Below are 12009 nucleotides of genomic sequence, written 5' to 3' on the forward strand. Positions count from 1 at the left end.
ATGATCAAACTCCGACACAAGAAGAAATCATAAGCGAAATGGCAGGTGCGAAGTTCTTTACGAAGCTGGATGCATCCCAGGGCTTTTGGCTACATAAGGACAGCACGAGGTATTGCACATTTAACACACCCTTCAGCTGATACTCCTTCTTGAGGATGGCGTTCAGAATTTCCTCAGCTGCTGAAGTATTCCACAGAGCCATGGAACACATAAATGAAGGCATCAAGGGTGTGCGTTTATGTGGATGATATTGTATTGTAGGGATCCACAATAGAACAGCACAACAAAAGCCTCATGGAATTCCTACAGCAAGTACGGAAGTATAGTCTGAAATTGAATAAGGACAAATGTCAGTTTGGAGCTAAGGAAATAATGTTTCTTAGAGACAAGCTGACGGAAGTGGGTGTGGAACCAGATAAGAGTAAAGTATAAGCAATACTCTAAATGCCCAGTCCCACAGACAGAAAGGCTGTACTAAGGGTGATGGGAGTTTCCAATTTCCAATTTCGTCGGAAAGTTCATACCAAACTTTTCTTTAAAAACAGTGTGCTTGAGAGCATGGGCATCAGAAGCAACAAAAATGTGGGTGGGTCCAACATAGTGTAAGTGTAACTCTTATTCAATGCTGCAAAAAAGACTATATGATGCCTTTAAAAGCAACAGGCGAACAAATGATGAACATTCAGTTAAATAACAGTTTAGTGACAGTAGCCTATGTGAGCACACAGCCAGACCAACCTGAGCGGCAGAGATGCTTTGATCCGATGCTTTGTTTATCTTGCTGTGTAGCGGGAGTGCAGCAAGTGCAAGTACTGAAAACACGGAATGGAGTTTAATTTATATGGACTCTGAATGAGCCAAGCGTGGAAGTCAAGGCTGTAGCTAAAATGCGGAATGGAGTTTAATTTATTAGGGCATTCCTCAAGTGGAATGGATTTGACTGACGGCGCTCTGAAAAGTGAACAGACATATGCGCTCAATTAGAGACTGTGAAAGTGAGTTGGTCCAATTTCATTGGTCTTAAAAAGTGTCCAATCGTTCAAAAAAAGTGTCTTGTCCCACCCATATACAATGGTTCCGACGCCCATGCTTGACAGAACTGTTATATTACAAAGGCGAGTTAAAGTGGACAGCTCGTCATGAACACGAATTGGGACGATTGATGCTTCAAGAATGATGACTCCATCTGAATGTCAATACGCACAGATAGAAAAAGAATGCTAGGGCTTGGTGTATGGAGTGGAAAGATTTCATAGCTATGTGTACGGGTTACCGACATTTGTGGCAGAGACTAATCACAGACCATTAATAGCGATCATTAAAAAGAACTTGAATCAGATGTCTCGAAGAATTCAGCGACTAATGATGCGACTGCCGAGGTATGACATGGAGCTAGTTTATACTCAAGGAAAGTACATAGTTCTGGCAGATACTCCATAACTGCGGTACGGAGTGGAAAACATGATGAAAGCTCCACAGATGCTGAGGTAACTCATCATGTGAATATGGTAGCTGAAACTCTTCCAGTCACAGACACAAAGCTCAAGCAAATTGCAGTGGAGACTGAGAAAGACAGATGTCTGCAACAGGTCATTATACATCTGAATGACGGCTGGGCTTGAGGAGAATGTGCTCAATACTACAACAGTACTACAATCAGTGTGGTCAAGGGACTTCTGCTGAGGCAAAACAGGATCGTTATCCCTCAGTCACTGAGACAAGAGATGTTGAAATGACAGCATGAGGGGCATCTTGGAGCAGAAAAATGTAAAAGAAGGGCTAGAACTGCAATCTATTGGACCGGAATAAATGCCGACATCGACAGTATGGCGTCAACCTGTGATACAGACTTTATCAAAGAATTTGCTGATTTTCTAACTGAGTTAGTGCTGGCTGCAGATAATGTCTTAATTGTTAGCTATTTTAATATCCATGTAGATAATGAAAAAGATGCATTAGGATCAGCATTTATAGTCATTCTAAACTCTATTGAGGTTAGACAACACGTGTCATACTTTAGATTTAATTCTATCACATGGAATTTATGTTAATGGCGTTGAAATTCTGCAGCAGAGCGATGATATCTCAGATCATTATCTAGTCAACAATAAGACTCTCATAGCTGGAGGAAGTTTTGCAACACTCCTCTGCAGAGGTAGCTAGCCAAGGAGGCTCGCAGAGAGCCTAACAACTTGGCACTACTGCCTGACTGAGCTCAAAGGATGGAGGCCTAAGCGTGACAACTCTCTAAAGCAAGATGAGGTATGACTACATCCTACACCCATGACAGCTATCAATGAGGCTCACAGAGAGCCTAACAACTGCTGTTCAGGTGGAGCTCTCGGGAGCAGAGGTCTCAGCAGGAAGATAGCGAGAGGAAGCCTAATAATACACCTATGTAAAGGCAGCTAGCAGAGGAGACTCAAAGGGAGCCTAACAACTTGGCAACACTGTATGACTTAGCTCTAAAGATGGAGGCCTCAGCATGATGACTTTCTAAAGCGAGAGGAGGCCTGACTATATCCTACACTCAAGATAGCTATCAAGGAGGCTCACGGAGAGCCTAACAACTATACAAAAAATCAGAGGTAGACAAAGGCTAAAGAAAGGCCATCTTTCTCAAAGTAAATTTCAGAAAGGTGTAAACTGTTAATTATTATTAAACTGCTAATTATGGTGGGCATAATTAGCAGTTTACTACAGCACTTAATTCAACTTTGCTCTTGAAACAGGCAGGTCAGTTTGGCTTGGAAAATAATTGTCTCAGAACAGCATTAGAACTTCATAAAAATAAAGTTATGGTCTCTATTGCAGGCCTTCAATTAAATTGAACTACATCTGATTGAGACACAGCAATAGTTGTGTTATTAGCTGAATATAATGAAAATCTTGTTTCTTGTCATTTTCCCACTCATTCATATTGTGTATGTAGCACGGAATGCAAAAGACAATGCAGTTTCCTATTTTCATTTTGATCGAATGAACATGGGAGAACCTGAACCAGGAGACTGGAACACCTACTTACAGAAATGTATGGAAGGAAAGAGTAAGTAAAATATTTGAAAAGTTAAATAATGAAACAACATCTTATTGGTCAACGATAATGTGGATGTTACTAAAGCCACTTTTCCACCTTTTTGCTTTTCAACTTGAGCACCACTCGACATAGAATTGCCCTGCTGACAATTAGGGAACATGTTCATTCAGAAAATATTTATTCTGATTTCACAGCACGGCAGTGCAAAAATAAACTGCATCCTTGCTATTTCATGGCACGCTGGGACGGATATTTTTCCACTATATGGATCTGCAAAATCAGAATAAATCAGGACAAAAGGTGTTTAGCAAGATGTTGGTAAAATGGCTTACAGAACCATTTTAATGTCAGAATATAAATCATGTTTACATAAATATACAATCTATATTCTACAATACATAAACATTGGAAGAGTAAAGTGATTTGTTTGCTCTATTATGTGCAACCCCTACATTACTTGAACCAATAAATGTTTCACTGAAGAATTTGTTTTAACATCCACAATTGCCCCATAGAAGTGTTTGGTCCTTGATATGACCATGTCAGTGGATGGTGGGAGAAAGAACAGACATATTCTAACCTAATATACATGTTCTATGAGAATTTGGTTGAAGTAAGTTCAGTATATAAAAAGACATTTTTAGCAAACATATTAGCATAAAATCAGTAAGGTATGTTAGATGTGCATGTCTTCCTCAGGACACTGGACGTGAGGTGGAACGTTTGTGTTCCTTCTTGGGTTTGTCCATTTCAGCTGAACAGAGGGAGAAAATAACAAAAGGGGTTCAGTTTGATGCCATGAAACAGAACAAGATGACCAACTATTCCACAGTCCCAGTCATGGATTTCAAGATCTCACCCTTCATGCGGAAAGGTTAATAAACCACAAAATCTAAGTAATTTAGTCCTTCTGAATTTAATTATTTCACTTGCTTTTATCTTCTTTTGGTTTTCTTTCCAAAAGGTAAAGTTGGAGACTGGAAAAATTATTTCACTGTGGCACAAAATGAACAGTTTGATGAGGTCTACAAAGAGAAAATGAAGAACACCACTGTCAAGTTCCGCACTGAGATTTAATACTAGTTCTAGATCTTCTGCCAGAATAATAATTAAATAAATAATCAATATTCTGACAGAAGCCTAATTATGGCTTCTCTGTTTTGACTTAGAGAATATTTAATATTATACATATTTTTCTAATAACACATTCTTTTATCCCAGTGTAATACTTTATGCAGAAACAACTATAACTATGCCATTCACAGGCTAATTTGTTTATATAAAACTAACGGAAACACTTTACATTAATTCATTAATAAATCATTGTCAAACATTATATCATGCTTAGCAGATCATTAGTTAACAAATATTCACATAGCTATGAGATAATGTGCTTGTTAATGTTTACTACCTTGACAACCATCGGCACAAGACCACGGGAACCAGACAAGTCCTCAGCACAAACCAGCCTGGAGTTAAACCACACCATGCTGGTTTCGTCTGGACCTTTGGCTTGCTTAGTTGGGGACGCTTGACTGATTGCACAGACACTATTGGAAGAGAGCTGAACTGGATGATGACATCACTGAATCATCAATGAACTGACTTTAGCTGGAAAAATGACTCTGTTATTGTCCTCTTGCATTATTGACAAATTATTTTCCTGTTTGACACTGTAAAGCTTCTTGGACACAATCAGTATTGTATACAGCGCTATACAAATAAAGGTGACTTGACTGACTTGACTAATGAACTTAATAAATATTACATACTGTTTAACAGGTCATTATTAATGTAAACTGAAATGCTTACAAATGTCATTAAACTTTCAATTCATATGATCATACACCTTCTTAAAATCTACAAATTAATTTGACATGGTTTACAATGACTAAAAGCTTCATCAATTAATCATTAACAAACATTATCTAATGATTAACAGATCATTCATTAATATATATTCAAATAGCTACAAGATAATATGCTTGTTAATGTTGAAATAAACTTATTAAACATTACATAATGATTAACAGATCATTATTTAATGTAAACAAAATGCTTACAAATGTCATTAAACTTCCAATTCATATGATCATGTTATACAATGTAAAGCTTATTTGCTAATGTACATTTAAATGCTAACAAATGTCATTAAACTTCAATTAATATATTATCTAATGCACTTTTTTACATTTACAAATGTTGTGAAAAAAGTTTAATTAGTAATATTAAACACTTCACTCACTATTCATGTTAACACATTATTTACATTTTGTTTGCTGTCGTGTGTATGCAGACTTTAGCTATTTACACATCTTAACAAATCTTTTATTAATAATTTGTTTATGTTTTTGCAGTACCCAATCTAAAGTGGAAACTATTCATAATTTGTAAATGTTTATAATAGTTTACGAATCATTAGTACCTTTATGAGCAGTCATCTCAATGGCAAAACGTGTCCCAAATGATCTGAATTCACCCTATTTACACATATTTACAAATCATGTATTCATAATTTGTTAATGTTTTTGCAGTCCCCAATCTAAAGTTGAGATTTTCATCATTTGTAAATGTTTATAAACATTTACTAATCATTCAGTACCTTTATGGAAATTGGACTTTTAGCTACTTTAACAATGTTTGTGTAAAGGGTGGTCAGTTTAGGTCTTGCATTTTTGACAAACTATTTTCCTGTTTGACACTGTAAAGCTGCTTTGACACAATCAGTATTGTATAAAGCTCTATATAAATAAAAGTGATGACTTGACTTAAATGCTTGCTAAAACCATAAAAACACATAATTGTTATTTGGGTGCAAAACATGTTTTTAATGCCTTAACACTTATACGTATAACACATATATTATATCCCTAGGATATTAATTGAATCATATAACAACAGGAGAGAAAAAAATCCGTTTTTCACAAAAAAAATTATCAAAACAGTGTAATATAAACAGATTGAACTTTGTTCCCTTATAGCAATAAAATTGACCCTTGAACACTATTGACCCCTTACCCATCTCATAAACCTACCCACACCACCAAACCTGTCACTAACCTTACCTGTATCTCACCCCAATAGTAGCAAAAGTGTTTTGCATTAACAAAAGCTTTTAATCATTGTAAAACATTCTGTTAAAAGCATTTGTCATCATGTTTAATACGTTCATTAGAAATCATTAACAAGCAATCTCATATTTCTAAGTATTTGAATATATATTAACGTCTCAGGTTACTTATGTAACCATGGTTCCCTGAGTAGGGAACAAGATATCTGAGGGTTAAATACAAGAAAAACATTAATGTTGCCTCTCCAGAATAAACTGATACTGTAAATGTCATCGACCTAATAATCAATGCATAATATGCTGTAATTTTTTCCACAGGTAGCTGCACATACCTGCAGAGAGAAGCTGTGGTCTATCCTGTTAAACCCGTTCAGATGCACTGACAGCAGCTGCTTTGTTTAGAGCTACTGAGAGCTACTGAACCACGTGACCAGATCAAAGCAGCAATGTAGCAACTCTGATGTTCAATGCTCTGGCTTTAACTGAGGCGCTACAACGAATCACATCATATTAAGTGCGCCAAAACGGTATTTATTGTTTGAATGTTGTATTCAAACTTACAAAATTTGAAAGCTGAGACTTTGTTTCATATCACAAGCAGGGTTGCCACTTTGGCTTTACAAGTGCAGCGTGAGAGCGAGACAGAGCCTGGAAGCTGTATCTCACGCCAAATGCGTGAGAGTTGGCAACCCTGGCTAAATGACACATGTGACACCCTACAGCCATTGTACGACCACACGACCCCAAGTGCTCATGAAGTGTGTTTAGGGCAGGGCCACAGACTGTTTGAAAAGATGGACAACACGTCTCTGTTTCCTTCCACTGTAGAAAATCAAGCCGAAATGTTCCAGAAACTCGCTTGAACATGTACGCATGATTAGAACTGTGTAAAACGACATTTTACACAGTTAAAATGCTTTTTTAAAAATAAAAATAAAAACTGGGAAAGTGTGACTGTCTTTGGTCTGATTAGAAGGGTTATAGGGTTTCCTTTAGCCTCTGCTCTGTCTGATGTGAGGTTTAGCTGAGCTCAGCTCATTTAGTAGCTGGGTTTCCATCCAAAGCTGTGATTTTAACTTGTGCGCAAAACTGGAATATCGCATAAAACATTTGCGAACAAACATCGTTTCCATCCAACAAGTCAAAGAGAACAAAACGTCTCAGGTTACTAGTTACTTATGTAACCATGGTTCCCTGAATAGGGAACGAGACACTGCGTCCTCTAGGGGTCGCCATTGGGAACTCCTCGTCGTGGCCCATGTCTGAAGCATACATTGAAAAAACACCAACAACATGTTGGCCGGCGACAGCCATGACGTCACTACCGGTGCAACTATAGTATAAATAGGCGCCGGGAGAACACATCATCGACTTCTTCGTCTGAAGCTTGCGTTTGCAGCATGGCAAGAAACAAAGAGGATGCAGTGTCTCGTTCCCTACTCAGGGAACCATGCAGTGGATACTGAGGTATCACTCTGATCCGGACAAAAGTGATGACGCCCTGTCTGGATCACATCCCTTAGGTCTTTTACCTACCTTCCTTTGACCCGCGATTCTTCCTACCCCTATCCGCGGGCGGGGGAGGAGCGCAAGCCGCGACACTAGCCTTCTGAGCCAGTCTCTGATCCTCAAAACTGAGACGGGCTAGGACCCCTGGGTTGTTCGGGCTCAGACCTGGACTTCTATCAACGGTCTTTCAGCCGGTCAGCCTGATATGCTTGGATGGCTGAACGGGAGCTCTGGAGGCCATGGCGTAGCAGGGAGACTAGGAAGCCATGGCTGAACTGGGGGCTCGGGAGGCCATGGCGGAGCAGGGGACTCAGGAGGCCATGGCAGATCAGGCAGTCCAGGGGGCCATGTCCGAACAGGGAGCTCGGGGAGCCATGGTGGAGCAGACCGTTCAGGAGGCCATGGCGGAGTAGGGAGTTCAGGAGGCCATGGCGGAACAGGGAGCTCGGGGAGCCTGGCCTCGGCACTCGGCCTGGCCACCACGGATGGACCCCTACTATCCCCCAAGGAACTGTGGCCCTCCTTGAGCAGGACGTGGGAACTGGAGCCCTCCTTGGGCAAGACATGGAGACTGGAGCACTCCTTGGGCTGGACATGGGAACTGGAGCCCTCTCTGTGCTAGACTCGGGGACTGGAGCCCTCTCTGGGCTAAGCTCAGGGCTTTCGAGGAGCGGGCTCTGGAGGGCGCTTTCGAGAAGTGGGCTCTGGAGGGCACTCTGCAGACACTGGAGCGAGCTCTGGGGCTGGAGCCGACAGCCTTTTCCTCCTCAGGTTTCTCTTTTGATTTGTGGTGAGGTAGGCAGTTGCTGTCAGCTGAGGGCTTGGTTTCGGCGTAGCCGGCGGGCTTGACACAGGAACGGCCGGCTGGCTTGACATCGGCGCGGCCGGCGGGCTTGACACCGTGGCGGACGGCGATTTGGGGCTTATGGTTTCATCCACAGGGTAGTCGGTAGCCTCACCTACAGTAAAGGATGAACCACTTAGCAACAGTGCATATTCAATATAGCACTCCAAGGAACAGATGGTATCGGACGCTGGCATCTGTTGATAAATAAGATCATCCAATCTTCCCCAGAAGATTGTCTTCAAGGCTCTTTCATTCAGCGATACCCTATAGGAAAGGTCAAGAAATTCCTCGACATAATCCTCAATAGGACGGCCATCTTGGAAAACTCTGAGGAGCGAATTCACATTGTTAAAAAAAAATGTCCATGGTATTGTTGTAATTGGTCCGGTCTTCTGTCACGACACAGGCTAGGGACACAGAGGTCAACACAGAGGTATTTATTGAATGAGGAGCAAGGAGGAATTAGGAGCAGACGAGAGGTGAGTGTGGCACAGAGAGTCAATTTCAAAATGGCTTATCTTGAGGTAATGGATCTTTGTTTCTTTGCAGGACGAATGTGGAGGAGCGGGATCAGTGGAGAACTGGAGCGGTGGAGCACAGGAACATCTAAGGTAAGCAAACACAGGTAAGTTCAGGTAGTGAGTCTGGTATAGTTCAGTGATGTGAACGGTAGACCGGACGAGGAGGGAGTGCCTCTGCGGCCATAACAGGTCAAACAGAGAATTCAGGAATGGCCTCCTTGGCCGTGACAGGGCAGACTGAGAGTTCAGAAGTGTGCAACACCGCCCAGAGAGGAGCTGAAGTGGACTCCACCGCCTCGGGAGGTTCTGCAGTGGAAGCTGCCACCTCAGGAGGAGCTGAATCGGATACCACCGCCCCGGGACGTTCTGCAGTGGATGCCGCCACCTTGGGAGGAACTGGAGTGGGCTCAGGAGCGGATTCAAGGACTCGATCAGGCTCTGGAGTGGACTTGTAGCGAGCTCTGGAATTAACTCATAGACTTGAGAGGACTCTGGAGCGGACTCGTAAACTGGAGTGGACTCTGGAGTGAACTCATAGACCAGAACTGACTCTGGAGTGGACTCACACACTGGAGTGAGCTCTGGAATGAACTCATAGACTTGAGTAGACTCTGGAGTGAACTCTGATGGCTCCCAGACTGAAGCGAACTCAGGAGTGGACTCTGAAGGCTCCCGGGCTTGTGCGGGCTCTGGTGTGGACTCTGAAGGCTCCTGGACTGGAGCGGGCTCTGGAGTGGGCTCTGAGGGCTCCCAGACTGGAGCGGGCTCTGGAGTGGGTTCTGATTGGTCCTCTCAATCAAAGCTGCTGTAATACACTAATTTTTGGAATTTGCACAAATTACACTTTTTCCTTTCACACAGTTTTTTCACATTTTTGGTCTCCATTTAATTGCGTGAGATCAATTGAAATGACTTGTCAAAAAGCAAAAACTCTACATAATAAGGTGTATATTTTTCCCTAACAATATCTATCGTATGACTTCCGATGGCTTGTAATATAGCACCGGAGTCATATGGACAACTTATGCCTTGTTTATTTATTTAATATGTTTGAAAAGGTCTGTCATACAAATTCCATTTGGTGGCATGCAAAATAATCACAGCTCACATACATGTTGTCACGACCCAGGCTAGGGACACAGGTAAGTGGTCAACACAGAGGTATGTATTGAATGAGGAGGAATTAGGAGCAGATGAGAGGTGAGTGTGGCACAAAGAATCAATTTCAGAATGGCTTATCTTGAGGTAATGGATCTTTGGTTCTTTGCAGGACAAAATCAGTGGAGCACAGGAACATCTAAGGAAAGCAAACACAGGTAAGTTCAGGTAGTGAGTCTGGTATAGTTCAGTGATGTGAACGGTAGACCGGACGAGGACGGAGTGTGGAGAGTGAGCAGATAAAGGGGATCTTGACGAGCTGCAGCAGGTGCGGGTGATTAGAACTCCAGGTGATGGTGATCGTGACTCAGAACAGGTGTGAGCCGGGGAGGATTTTGGGACATGGAGTCCAGAGCTGGTGACTGGTGACAGACTCCCTGACATTACCTCCCTCTCCCGAAAGGTGCATCCCATGCCGTAACATATCAACCGGGGGGGGCGCCCTGGAGGCTGGTCCAAGACGGAGACATGGGAGGCCTCCAAGGCGGATCAGGGAGCTCAGGGGGCCATGGCGGATCAGGGAGCACAGGAGGCCATGGCGGAGCGGGGAGCTCGGGGGAAAAAAAAATCCTTGGGGAGAATCTTTAGAGGGCCTCCGTAGGCCTAACTCGAGAACTGTGGCCCTGTGTGGAACTGTGGGGCTAAACTCGGGGACTGGCGCCCTCTCTGGGCTAAACTCGAGGACTGGCGCCCTCTCTGGGCTGGATTCGGTGGCTGGAGTGAGCTCTGGGACTGGAGCCGGCACTGGAGCGAGCTCTGGGACTAGGAAGAGGGCAGATAACAGTCTTTTCTTCTCATCCTCCTCTTTTGGTTAGAGGACATCGGTACGGCCAGCGGGCTGGAGAGAGACGCAGCCAGCGGGCTTGACTGAGGAACGGCCGGCGGGCTCAAGTCAGCTGCAGACGGCGATTTGGGGCTTATGGTTTCATCCACAGGGTAGTCGGTAGCCTCACCTACAGTAAAGGATGAACCACTTAGCAACAGTGCATATTCAATATAGCACTCCAAGGAACAGATGGTATCGGACGCTGGCATCTGTTGATAAATAAGATCATCCAATCTTCCCCAGAAGATTGTCTTCAAGGCTCTTTCATTCAGCGATACCCTATAGGAAAGGTCAAGAAATTCCTCGACATAATCCTCAATAGGACGGCCATCTTGGAAAACTCTGAGGAGCGAATTCACATTGTTAAAAAAAAATGTCCATGGTATTGTTGTAATTGGTCCGGTCTTCTGTCACGACACAGGCTAGGGACACAGAGGTCAACACAGAGGTATTTATTGAATGAGGAGCAAGGAGGAATTAGGAGCAGACGAGAGGTGAGTGTGGCACAGAGAGTCAATTTCAAAATGGCTTATCTTGAGGTAATGGATCTTTGTTTCTTTGCAGGACGAATGTGGAGGAGCGGGATCAGTGGAGAACTGGAGCGGTGGAGCACAGGAACATCTAAGGTAAGCAAACACAGGTAAGTTCAGGTAGTGAGTCTGGTATAGTTCAGTGATGTGAACGGTAGACCGGACGAGGAGGGAGTGCCTCTGCGGCCATAACAGGTCAAACAGAGAATTCAGGAATGGCCTCCTTGGCCGTGACAGGGCAGACTGAGAGTTCAGAAGTGTGCAACACCGCCCAGAGAGGAGCTGAAGTGGACTCCACCGCCTCGGGAGGTTCTGCAGTGGAAGCTGCCACCTCAGGAGGAGCTGAATCGGATACCACCGCCCCGGGACGTTCTGCAGTGGATGCCGCCACCTTGGGAGGAACTGGAGTGGGCTCAGGAGCGGATTCAAGGACTCGATCAGGCTCTGGAGTGGACTTGTAGCGAGCTCTGGAATTAACTCATAGACTTGAGAGGACTCTGGAGCGGACTCG

The 12009-nt window shown here is 43.3% G+C and overlaps 1 pseudogene; it reads left to right on the top strand.

The window, feature by feature from the left end:
- Positions 1-2880: 2880 nt before the first annotated feature.
- On the top strand, positions 2881-4114 carry LOC107693416 (cytosolic sulfotransferase 3-like; annotated as a pseudogene).
- Positions 4115-12009: the final 7895 nt, after the last annotated feature.

This window comes from Sinocyclocheilus anshuiensis, unplaced genomic scaffold (genome assembly GCF_001515605.1).
Source record: "Sinocyclocheilus anshuiensis isolate Anshui unplaced genomic scaffold, SAMN03320099.WGS_v1.1 scaffold1562, whole genome shotgun sequence".
NCBI lineage: Eukaryota > Metazoa > Chordata > Actinopteri > Cypriniformes > Cyprinidae > Sinocyclocheilus > Sinocyclocheilus anshuiensis.